Source organism: Ovis aries, chromosome 14 (assembly GCF_016772045.2).
Source record: "Ovis aries strain OAR_USU_Benz2616 breed Rambouillet chromosome 14, ARS-UI_Ramb_v3.0, whole genome shotgun sequence".
NCBI lineage: Eukaryota > Metazoa > Chordata > Mammalia > Artiodactyla > Bovidae > Ovis > Ovis aries.
The window spans coordinates 59111623-59124553 of record NC_056067.1 but is presented as its reverse complement, the minus strand read 5'-3'; positions in this window follow the sequence as shown (position 1 = coordinate 59124553).

The following is a 12931-nucleotide window of genomic DNA, read 5'->3' as shown; positions in this document are numbered from 1 at the left end:
AAAGGGCTTTTGGTTTTAGAGCCCAGGCTTCCGACGAGGGGCGGGGCGAGCACTCGCGGTGCGCAGAGTTCGTGGGAGGGGCGGGGCGCGGGGCGCGGAGGGGGCGGGGCCTGTTACCTTGACAGCATTAAGTTACAATCTGTAACACTGCTCAGGTAAAAAGTTATGTCGGAAGCCAAGATACTTCCTCTTAAGACTAAAAGGGCTTATTCTCAATAAAAAGCTGTTTTTCACAGCATGTTGTGCTCAGATCCTGCTAGTGAGGGTGAAGCAACTCAGGGATCTGGGAACTCGGGCAGTTTCAAGAAACAAAAACGAGACTAGTCTCTGTATTACAAACACTCTGTATTACTCTGCCTGGGTAGAAATGGGCTATTCCCTACTCATACCCTACAAAACAGCAAACTTAACATAGTGCTGGGTTCAACAAACTCAGGGTCAGTACCTGGGTGTCTGAGATGGAGGACTTAAGGGATGAGACCATTTGGGTCACTAACCACAACCTTTTAACAGCAAGAAACTTTAAATGATTAAAAACTGCATTATTGTTTCTTGTATCCAACGTGTTTAATTATTTCCCCTTTCTAAACCCAACTCTTTAAACAGTGTAAAAAGGGGGTTATATAAGCAACTCTTACAATGACAAATATCATTGTGTAAGTTTAAGCTACAGAGAAAATATTAACTGATACGTATACTGTGAAACAATTATCACAATAAGTTTGCCTAGAATCCATAATTTCATATGAGTTCAGTTCAGTTCAGTCGTTCAGTCGTGTCCGACTCTTTGCGACCCCATGAATTGCAGCACGCCAGGCCTCCCTCTCCAGCACTAACTCCCGGAGTTCACTCAGACTCATGTCCCTCGAGTCAGTGATGTCATCCAGCCATCTCATCCTCTGTCGTCCCTTTCTCCTCCTGGCCCCAATCCCTCACAGCATCAGAGTCTTTTCCAATGAGTTAACTCTTCGCATGAGGTGGCCAAGGTACTGGAGTTTCACCTTCTTCCTTCCAAAGAAGTCCCAGGGTTGATCTCCTTCAGAACGGACTGGTTGGATCTCCTTGCAGTCCAGGGGACTCTCAAGAGTTTTCTCCAACACCACAGTTCAAAAGCATCAATTCTTCGGTGCTCAGCCTTCTTCACAGTCCAGCTCTCACATTCATACATGACCACTGGAAAAACCATAGCCTTCACTAGACGGGCCTTAGTCGGCAAAGTAATGTCTCTGCTTTTGAATATGCTATCTAGGTTGGTCATAACTTTTCTTCCAAGGAGTAAGCATCTTTTAATTTCATGGCTGCAGTCAGCATCTGCACTGATTTTGGATCCCCCAGAAATAATTCTGACACGGTTTCCACTGTTTCCCCATCTATTTCCCATGAAGTGATGGGACCAGATGCCATGATCTTCGTTTTCTGAATGTTGAGCTTTAAGTCAACATTTTCATTCTCCACTTTCATCAAGAGGCTTTTTAGCTCCTCTTCACTTTCTGCCATAAGAGTGGTGTCATCTGCATATCTGACATTATTGATATTTCTCCCGGCTATCTTGATTCCAGCTTGTGTTGCTTCCAGTCCAGAGTTTCTCATGATGTACTCTGCATAACAGTTAACTAAGCAGGGTGACAATATACAGTCTTGACGTACTCCTTCTCCTATTTGGAACCAGTCTGTTGTGTCATGTCCAGTTCTAACTGTTGCTTCCTGACCTGCGTACAGATTTCTCAAGAGGCAGGTCAGGTGGTCTGGTACTCCCATCTCTCTCAGAATTTTCCACAGTTTATTGTGATCCACACAGTCAAAGGCTTTGGCATAGTCAATAAAGCAGACACAGATGTTTTTCTGGAACTCTCTTGCTGTTTCCATGATCCAGCGGATGTTGGTAACTTGATCTCTGGTTCCTCTGCCTTTTCTAAAACCAGCTTGAACATCAAGAAGTTCACGGTTCACGTATTGCTGAAGCCTGGCTTGGAGAATTTTGAGGATTACTTTACTAGCATGTGAGATGAGTGCAATTGTGTGGTAGTTTGAGCATTCTTTGGCATTGCCTTTCTTGGAATGAAAACTGACCTTTTCGAGTCCTGTGGCCACTGCTGAGTTTTCCAAATTTGCTGGCATATTGAGTGCAGCACTTTGACAGCATCATCTTTCACGGTTTGAAATAGCTCAACTGGCATTCCATCACCTCCACTAGCTTTCTTTCTTCATAGTGATGCTTTCTAAGGCCCGCTTGACATCACATTCCAGGATGTTTGGCTCTAGGTGAGTGATCACACCATCATGATTGTCTTGGTCATTAAGGTCTTTTGTGTACAGTTCTTCTGTGTAATCTTGCCACCTGTTCTTAATATCTCCTGTTTCTGTTAGGTCCATACCTTTTCTATCCTTTATCAAGCCCATCTTTGCATGAAATATTCCCTTAGTATCTCTAATTTTCCTGAAGAGATCTCTAGTCTTTCCCATTCTATTGTTTTCTTCTATTTCTTTGCATTGATGGCTGAGGAAGGCTTTCTTATCTCTTCTTGCTATTCTTTGGAACTCTGCATTCAGAGGCTTATATCTTTCATTTTCTCATTTCCTTTTCGCTTCTCTTCTTTTCACAGCTATTGGTAAGGCCTCCTCAGACAGTCATTTTGCTTTTTTGCATTTCTTTTCCATGGGGATGGTCTTGATCCCTGTCTCCTGTACAATGTCACGAACCTCCATCCATATTTCATCAGGCACTCTATTAGATCTAGTCCCTTAAAACTATTTCTCACTTCCACTGTATAATCATAAAGGATTTGAATTAGGTCATACCTGAATAGTCTAGTGTTTTCCCTACTTTCTTGAATTTAAGTCTGAATTTGGCAATAAGGAGTTCATGATCTGAGTCACAGTCAGCTCCCGGTCTTGTTTTTGCTGACTGTATAGAGCTTGTTCATCTTTGGCTGCAAATAATATAATCAAGCTGATTTCGGTGTTGACCATCTAGTGATGTCCATGTGTAGAGTCTTCTCTTGTGTTATTGGAAGAGGGTGTTTGCTATGACCAGTGCATTGTCTTGACAAAACTATTAGCCTTTGTCCTGCTCATTCCATATTCCAAGACCAAATTTGCCTGTTACCCCAGGTGTTTCTTGACTTCCTACTTTTGCATTCCAGTTCCCTATAATGAAAAGGACATCTTTTTTGGGGTGTTAGTTCTAAAAGGTCTTGTAGGTTTTCATAGCACCGTTCAACTTCAGCTTCTTCAGCATTACTGGTTGGGGCATAGACTTGGATTACTGTGATATTGAATGCCTTTCCTTGGAAATGAACAGAGATCCTGCCCACAGTAGTAGATATAATTGTCATCTGAGTTAAATTCATCCATGCCAGGCCATTTTAGTTTGCTGATTACTAGAATGTCAGCATTCACTCTTGCCATCTCTTGTTTGACCACTGCCAATTTGCCTTGATTCATGGACCTGACATTCCAGGTTCCTATGCAATACTGCTCTTTATAGCATCGGACCTTGCGTCTGTCACCAGTCACATCCACAACTGGGTATTGTTTTTGCTTTGGTTTCATCCCTTCATTCTTTCTGGAGTTATTTCTCCACTGATCTCCAGTAGCATATTGGGCACCTATCGACTTGGGGAGTTCCTCTTTCAATATCCTGTCATTTTGCCTTTTTATACTGTTCATGGGGTTCTCAAGGCAAGAATACTGAAGTGGTTTGCCATTCCCTTCTCCAGTGGACCACATTCTGTCATCCTCTCCACCATGACTCACCCATCTTGGGTGGCCCCACCGGGCATGGCTTAGTTTCACTGAGTTAGACAAGGCTGTGGTCCGTGTGATTAGATTGACTAGTTTTCTATGATTATGGTTTCAGTGTGTCTGCCCTCTGATGCCCTCTCACAACAGCTACCGTTTTACTTGAGTTTCTCTTACCTTGGATGTAGGGTATCTCTTCATAGCTGCTCCAGCAAAGCACAGCCACTGCTCCTTACCTTGGACGAGGGGTATCTCCTCACTGCTGCCCCTCCTGACCTTGATCGTGGAGTAGCTCCTCTCAGCCCTCCTGCACCCGTGCAGCCACCACTCCTTGGACGTGGGGTTGCAGCTGGCAGAAGAAACTGTAATTCAATACTGTAGTCACTGCCGAAGGGGACTTCAGCCAGGGGACTGCTCCTTGGAGAAAAAGTTACGATAGAGCTAGATGGTGTATTAAAAAGCAAACGAATCACGTTGCCAACAAAGCTCCCTATAGACAAACTATGGTTTTTCCAATAGTCAGCTAGGGATGTGATTAAAAAGGGGATTTAAGAATTGGTCCATAAAGCAGGCTGAGCATAGAGAAACTGATGCTTTTGGATTGTGGTGCTGGAGATCAGTCTTGAGAGTCCCTTGGAGAGCAAGGAGATCAAACCTGTCAATCTGAAAAGAGACCAACTGTGAATATTCATTGGAAGGACAGATGCTGAAGCTGAGGCTCTAATACTTTGGCCACATGATGCAAATATTGGACTCATTGGAAAAGACCTCGAGGCTGGGAAAGATTGAAGGCAATAGGAGAATTAAACAATAGAAGATGAGATGGTTAGCTAGCATCACCAACTCAATGGACATCAGTTTGAGCAAACTCCAGGAGATGGTGAGAGACAGGGAAGCCTGGCGTGCTGCAGTCCACAAGGCTGCAATGAGTCAGTCATGACTGAGCAACTAAACAGCAACAACACATCACTGATACAGCATAGACTGAGGATTCCTAGAGTGTGTCTCTGGTTTTTTCCCAGGGAAACAGGGAGCTGAGCTGGGGGTCTTAAATCAGCGATAATGAGGAAGTGTGGCTTTTGGCAGTAAGCCTTTCCTGGAAGTGAAGTGGGAGAATTTTTTAATCTTTGCTCTTTTCCATAATTATAGGATCTGAAGTAAGCTTCAACTCCGTCATCATAAGCTATAATACCAAAAAAAAGTCAAAGAAGTTAAATATACATGTACTAGTTTAAAACAAGGAACCTTAGGAATATTAACACAATAATAATAAAACAACAACAAAGGCCTGAGAACCTCAGTGTATGTACCTTAGAACGTCAGTGAGGGGCCCTGCGTGTTCCTTTGGGCTGTGTTGTGTCTGGTCCTGTCACATCTTAGAGACATCAGAATGTGTTGAAAGATGTTCCTCTGAATCAACAAGTCAGGTGTCTGGGTTGAAGCAGAACCCAGAGGTTATACTGACGCCAAAATCTTGGCTCTCTCTGCACAAATGCCAAACTGAAATACAAATGCAGAGTTATGGAAGAGTAAGAGTGGCTTTCTATATGTTTGAGGATAAAAGGGCACACTTTAGGCCCCCTCCTTGGTGAGTAGGGAGAGGTTATATTGTCCGCTAGGGATATATGCTAAGGATCAAGGCAGTAACAGTCTAGTCTCAGTGTACAAAAAAGATCTTCACGACCCAGATAATCACAATGGTGTGATCACTCACCTAGGCCCAGACATCCCGGACTGTGAAGTCAAGTGGGCCTTAGAAAGCATCACTATGAACAAAGCTGGCGGAGGTGATGGAATTCCAGGGGAGCTATTTCAAATCCTGGAAGATGATGTGAAATTGCTGCAGTCAATATGCCAGCAAATTTGGAAAGCTCAGCAGTGGCCACAGTATTGGAAAAGCTCAGTTTTCATTCCAATCCCAAAGAAAGGAAATGCCAAAGAGTGCTCAAACTACCGCACAATTGCACTCATCTCACACGCTAGTAAAGTAATGCTCAAAATTCTCCAAGCCAGGCTTCAGCAATATGTGAACTGTGAACTTCCAGATGTTCAGGATGGTTTTAGAAAAGGCAGAGGAACCAGAGGTCAAATTGCCAACATCCGCTGGATCATGGAAAAAGCAAGAGAGTTCCAGAAAAACATCTATTTCTGCTTTATTGACTATGTCAAAGCCTTTGACTGTGTGGATCACAATAAACTGTGGAAAATTGTGAAAGAGGTGGGAATACCAGACTACCTGACTTGCCTCTTGAGAAATCTGTATGCAAGTCAGGAAGCAACACTTAGAACTGGACATGGAACAACAGACTGGTTGCAAATAGGAAAAGGAGGACGTCAAGGCTGTATATCGCCACCCTGTTTATTCAGCTGATATACAGAGTACATCATGAAAAACGCTGGGCTGGAAGAAACACAAGCTGGAATCAAGATTGCCAGGAGAAATATCAATAACCTCAGATATGCAGATGACACCACCCTTATGGCAGAGAGTGAAGAGGAACTCAAAAGCCTCTCAATGAAAGTGAAAGAGGATAGTGAAAATGTTGGCTTAAAGCTCAACATTCAGAAAACGAAGATCATGGCATCGGGTCCCATCACTTCATGGGTAATAGATGAGGAAACAGTGGAAATAGTGTCAGACTTTATTTTTGGGGGTCCAAAATCACTGCAGATGGTGATTGAGTCATGAAATTAAAAGATGCTTACTCCTTGGAAGGAAAGTTGTGACCAACCTAGATAGCATATTCAAAAGCAGAGACATTACTTTACCAACAAAGATCCCTCTAGTGAAGGCTATGGTTTTCCCAGGGGTCATGTATGGATGTGAGAGTTGGACTGTGAAGAAAGCTGAGAGCCGAAGAATTGATGCTTTTGAACTGTGGTGTTGGAGAAGACTCTTGAGAGTCCCTTGGACTGCAAGGAGATCCAACCAGTCCATTCTAAAGGAGATCAGTCCTGGGTGTTCTTTGGAAGGACTGATGCTAGAGCTGAAACTCCAATACTTTGGCCACCTCATGCAAAGAGTTGACTCACTGGAAAAGATTCTGTAGCTGGGAGAGATTGGGGGCCAAAGGAGAATGTAAGGACAGAGGATGAGATGGCTGGATGGAATCACCAACTCAATGGACATGAGTTTGGGTAAACTCCAGAAGTTGGTGATGGACAGGGAGGCCTGGCTTGCTACAGTTCATGAGGTCGCAAAGAGTCAGACATAACTGACTGACTGTACTGAACTGAAAAGACAAGGAAATAGAAACAGCAGAGGATACATCACCAAATTGGCTTCTGACCCACATGCCGACTGGAGCAGCCCTGGGAAGTCCCAAGACACAGCACATCAGGAGTCTCAATCGGGTAAAGATCCCCAGCAGCCTGTCCACTCCATGAGTGGGGCTTTAACACTGCAGTTTGGGGTTCCTGCTTATCATCCCAGGATGCAAACTGATATCATCAATCTGTGAGGAAACAGAAGCTCTGGTTTCATGTTAATGCTGTTTGTTTTGACTTACGAAACTTGGATGTTCCTAAGCCTGGGGCTGGGTTGGTCAGAGCCTCTTTGAACAATCTCAAAGTTGAACAGTCTCAAGATTTGTGTGCTAACTTATCTATGGTGCTGCAAGCCTTGCACTCACAGCAAGCAGTCAGGGTACTCACAGTCAGTGTGTGTCCAGGCAGGTTGGAGGCACTGCTTTGTCTTGAAGCCTAAACAGGACTATTTCTTTAATTTCCCTAACATCCTGGTGGCCACATGGTAAAAAGTTAGCTTGCCAATGCGGGAGACGTGGGTCCGATCTTTGTTCTGGGAAGATTTCACATGCCAGGGAGCAACTAAGCTGAAGGACAGATACTGAGTCTGTGTAGCGAAACTACTGAAGTGCGTGTGCCTAGAGCTGGTGCTCATAACAAAAGAAACCATCGCAACGAGAAGCCATGCACCCTGCAAGCAGAGAGTAGCCCCCACTTGTCTGAAATAGAGAAATGGCCATACAGGAAATAGACACCCAGTACAGCTGAAAAAAAAACCACCCCAAAATCCTTGCCTTTGTCTCTGTGGGCACTAAAGCACCACTGGAGGGTGATGTACATTTCACAGGTCAAAGAACAGAGCAGGAAGTTGAAGAGAAGAAAAATCTCTTGTGAGAGTTCACATAGAACTCTTCCACTTCAAGAGTTTCCCAAACTCAGTGAATGGTGTGGCTTCCTCTCTGTCCTTGTGACAGCAGACCTGAAATCACACTGTTGATCCTTTCCAATTCATCTGATTTTCTGCTAATTAGCACCTCATTCTCCACAATCCAGGGATCTTTCTCGTGCTATAAAAATAGAGGTATGATTTAGGTCAGAATCAGAAATTCCTGCTCAGAAGAAATGTCATACTTGGCTTCTTCCAGAATCCAAACTTTCTTTTTTTTTAAATAAATGCATTTGCTATCTTTAATAATTTTGTTTATTCATTTACTTTGGCTGGAGTGAGTGATCCTTGATGCTTGAACTTTTCCCCAAGTTGGGTAAGTAGGGGTTACTCTCCAGTTGCAGTGTTTGGCTTCTCAGTTGCTTTGGCTCCTCCTGGATGCACGGGCTTCAGTAGTTGTCCCATGTGGGCTCAGTAATCGCAGCTTCCAGGCTCTAGAGTGCTGCTTTAGTAGTTCAGGCCCACGGGCTTAGCTGCTCTGTGACATGGGATCTTCCAGACCAGGGATTGAACCTGTGTCTCCTGCATTGGCAGGTGGAAAATGCCAGCTCTTTTGTCAGTCAAGAAGTGAGGACATTATGACAGACAGAAAAATATTTCACAAATTACTTTACTATTTGCCTCCTTCTGAATGCACAGGGAACAGTATAATATACAGTATAATATGTATCAGGTGGGGAAGGCAATGGCACCCCACTCCAGTACTCTTGCCTAGAGAATCCCATGGATGGAGGAGCCTGGTAGGCCACAGTCCATGGGGTCGCTAAGAGTCGGACACGACTGAGCGACTTCACTTTCACTTTTCACTTTCATGCATTGGAGAAGGAAATGGCAACCCACTCCAGTGTTCTTGCCTGGAGAATCCCATGGACGGAGGAGCCTGGTGGGCTGCCGTCTATGGGGTTGCATGGAGTTGGACACGACTGACGTGACTTAGCAGCAGCAGCAGCATGTATCAGGTATCTAGTTCCTTTCCTAGAGTTATTGAACCGAGAACACAGGGGTATGAAACAGGCAACTGGATATTTCAAAGTTTGAAATCAGCTTTATAAACACTCAAGGTCTGGAAAAACTCCTTGTGTATCACACAGTGGTCAGGTCATCAGAAGGAAAGACAGGTTTGAATTCCCAATGGCAAACACAAAGCCTTACATGTCCGAGTGAACAAGGTTTTCGTCTCAGTCAAGAAAAACAGGGCTCCCAAGAGACAGCGAGGGAAAATGCAGATACCCCAAAGTAGATCCCTAGTTCAGAGGGAACTGATCCTCACCCACAGACAGTAGGTTCCTGAGGGTCGCCACCATCACAACCTTCTACAAGGTCCTCTGGGCAGGGTCCATACAGTCCCACTCCTCGGGAGTGAAATCTATGAACACATCCTTGAAGGTTAACTGTGCCTGAAATGAAAACACATTTCACCAATGGGCCCTGAGGAGGGTTCTTATTTTCACAGAAAAGGAGAAGTGAGACAGGTAAGGTCAATTCAGCTCAAGAAATATTCTGATACATCCATGCAAATCTATATGGAGCAAATTGTTGCTCTCTAATTTAATTTCCTGTTTTTCCATAAGATGATGATATCCTTCAATCAACATGAATTCATCATGGGTGTGGAAAAGACGTGAACAATATACAAGTTATAATCAACAGTGCGTCATTGATGCAGAAGTGTTACGTTCTACACACTGAGTGACATTCACTATCTACATGAGTTACAGGAAGACTGCTGTCTTCAGAGATGACAAAGTCCACAGTGGCTTTAAAAGAACACAGACTGTGATGAGGATGTCATCATCACACTGATGAGAGGTGTCTCAACACTTCATACACACTAAGCATTACTCTAAAGCCTTTATCCATATGAACTTGTCATCAACATAACAGCAACAGTAGAGAAAGATCTGTGTCCATCTTACTGGGGAGAAAACTCTGTCACTCTAATAAATAGCTCCCATCAAACAGTTAAGAAATGAGGCAACAGCACCTGAGCTCAGGTGGTTGGGAGAGACAACTGAACCTAAGGAATCAAAGAGTTAAGTAACAGTATAAAAGACCAAGCCTAGAGAGTTCCTTGAGAATACCTGAAACAAGTTCAAGGGAGCTGAAGTGCAATGGAACAGCATAGTCACTGTACAGGGTCACCCCCTCTAACCCCCAACCCACACAATATCAATAATCTGACTATTATTTACATTATTCATGTGTTGAGGTGGAAAATATTAAAGGCCATGGAATACACACTTAAGATACAACTGCAACTGCTCTAAGCATAAACCGTATTTATGAGATGGTTTTGTACTAAAATCATGGAGTTACATATCCATGCACTCATGCATGCACATGGAAACACAATTGACTGAAACAAGAAGAGTTGTCTTTATTTTTTTCTTTCGTTCAATCAAAACTCAGTATCAACTCTGAGTCCCTAACTGGGAGTACAGCAATGAACATGACGGAGCTTACCATCCAGCAGCCAGCCGGCGCATTACATCCATAATTTTAACATCACTATTGTTATATGTTCTCTGCAACAGGCCTGGTGCTAAAAGAAGATTCAACAGAAAGTCTTGACCTACATCGAGAAGTCAGACAAGGTCTCTGTGAGGAAGAAACACTTCAGATTGGCAAGGTGGGAAATGAAAGAGTTTTGTAAGCAGAGAGAAGAGCCTGAGTGCTCTGACACAGAAAGATATTTACTGAACAGAAAACCAGCCAGTGTGACTGCACCGTGGGAACGAGGATGGGATAATGCCAGGTAGAGGCTGATTTCTGCAAGGCGTATTAATTGAGGACGTTATTTCAAAAGCAACTGGACATCACTTAAGAATCTGCAGGAGGAAAGTTAGAGGTTTAGGTTTGTTTTTCAGCACTTACTCTGCTATGCGAGGAAGTTGTTGTTCAGTTGGCTCAGTCATGTCAGACTCTATGGGAGTCCATGGACTGTAGCCTGCCAGGCCCCTCTGTCCATGGGATTCTCCAGGCAAGAAAACTGGAGTGGGCAGCCATTCCCTTCGCCTGTATTTTGGCATCTTTGGGACATTAAAAGTGAATCAAATGTAAGTTTGATTCGGTAAGTTTGTTAACATTCTATTTCCTTTTTACAGCTTATTTGGTTTGTTCATGCTGGGCCTTCGTTGCTGTGATCCCGCTCTCTCTACTTGTGGCTGCACTGCATGGAGTTGTGTCTGCAGTGCCCAGGCTTCTCACTGCAGTGGCTTCTCTTGTTTCAGAAGACAAGCTCAAGCATGCGGGCTTCAGTAGTTAAGGATTCCGGGCTCCAGAGCACAGCCACAGCAGTTGGTGGGCATGGGCTTAGTTGCTCTGCGGCATCTTCCAGGAATTCGGATGGAACCTGTGTCCCCTACATTGGCAGACACATTGCTATCCACTGTATCACCAGGGAAGTCCTCAACATTATCTTATAGTATTAAAAACATGAAAAGTAGTACAAGCAGAAAATACAGAAAATACTTTAATCCCAATCTGTATCAAATACCTATATTTAAACATAATATGATGGCATCCCCGGTGGCTCAGTGGTAAAGAGTCCACTGACCAATGTAAGAAACACAGGTTGTTGCCTGGTCCGGTAAGATCCCACATGCTGAGGGGCAACTAAGCCTGTGAATCGCAACTCCTGAGCCAAGGCTGTAGAGCCCAGGAGGTGAAACTACTGAAGCCGGCGTGCTCTAGAGCCTGGGCTGCAAGACAAGAGAAGCCACCACAATGAGAAGCATACGCATCGCAACCAGAGTGGTCACCGCTCTCCAGAACTAGGGAAAAGACACTGAAGCAACAAAGTCAGAACAGGAAATTAATATATTTAAAAAATCATAATGTGATTTTTATCATTAATTTTAGGTATGTACTTATTAACAAACCCCAAAATTTATTATTTTATTCTACTAAGAAAATATTGAATCAAGATTAGTATAGTTGGAAAATTGTCTCTTGGTCCAGTAGTTAAGATCTCTCACTTCCACTGCAGGGTTTCAGGTTCGATCCCTACTCAGCAAACTAAGACCCTGGAAGCTGAATCATGTGCCCAAAAAAGAAAGAAAAAAAAATTAGTAAGCCCGATTTCACAGTTTAAATTAGGTGATGTAATAAAACACTCCCTAGCCCTGCCATCTCTTTCTGAACGTTCCATTCCATTCCCAAACACTTAAGTTTTCAGGGAGGTGCTCATTTAGTTTTAAATGTACTATAAAGAGTCAGAACTGATTTCCCCTCATTGGCCTCTTTGGCAGATTTTACTGTGTACTGTACATGTTAATACCTGAGGTCCACCTACAGCTTCTTTACCCTGATTGACAAGAGAGCAGATAGCGCATCCACATGGGCCTAAGCAACCCCTGCTGCCCAACAGCACCGAGACCCCATCTCCAACCTGTGGGTGAGAAGCCCTGCCCAGGACGGCGCCCAGGGGAGCCTCCTCACAAGGGCCAGGTCACCGGATCATGGGGAGACGGGATCTAAGTGGAGACAACACTCACCCGGGGAAGGCCCCGGGTGAGTGTGCATGTACAGGAGTCAGACAGGATACCTCAGAGTCAGACACAATTAGAGAGTCCAGAGAAGGGCATTTCAGGAAGGCAGTGTGACAATCCACTGAGAATATGACCTTACCTGAGAAAGAGCCATGCCTAACTCCTGTCCTTTCCTCTTCTGCGCTTTTTGACCATGAGTCTTCACAATTCTATCATGAAAGTGGAAAACATGCTGTTTAATGCTTAGGGTCAACACACCCCCTTCCTGAGCCCCAACCACACACACAGAGAAGCCCTCACAGTGTGGAATGGACAGTCATCTGTGCCCACTGTCTCAGGAGGAACGCAGGACGGTCAACTCTCACACAGAGTCCAACATGGGACTTTCCCACACTTTCCCTCGGATCACACTTCCCTCCTGGTGAGGACTTATGTACACAGAAGCAGGGGCACCTCCACTGACCCCACGATCCCCTTCAGGTCACACAGCAGGCCCTGGTCCAGCCTC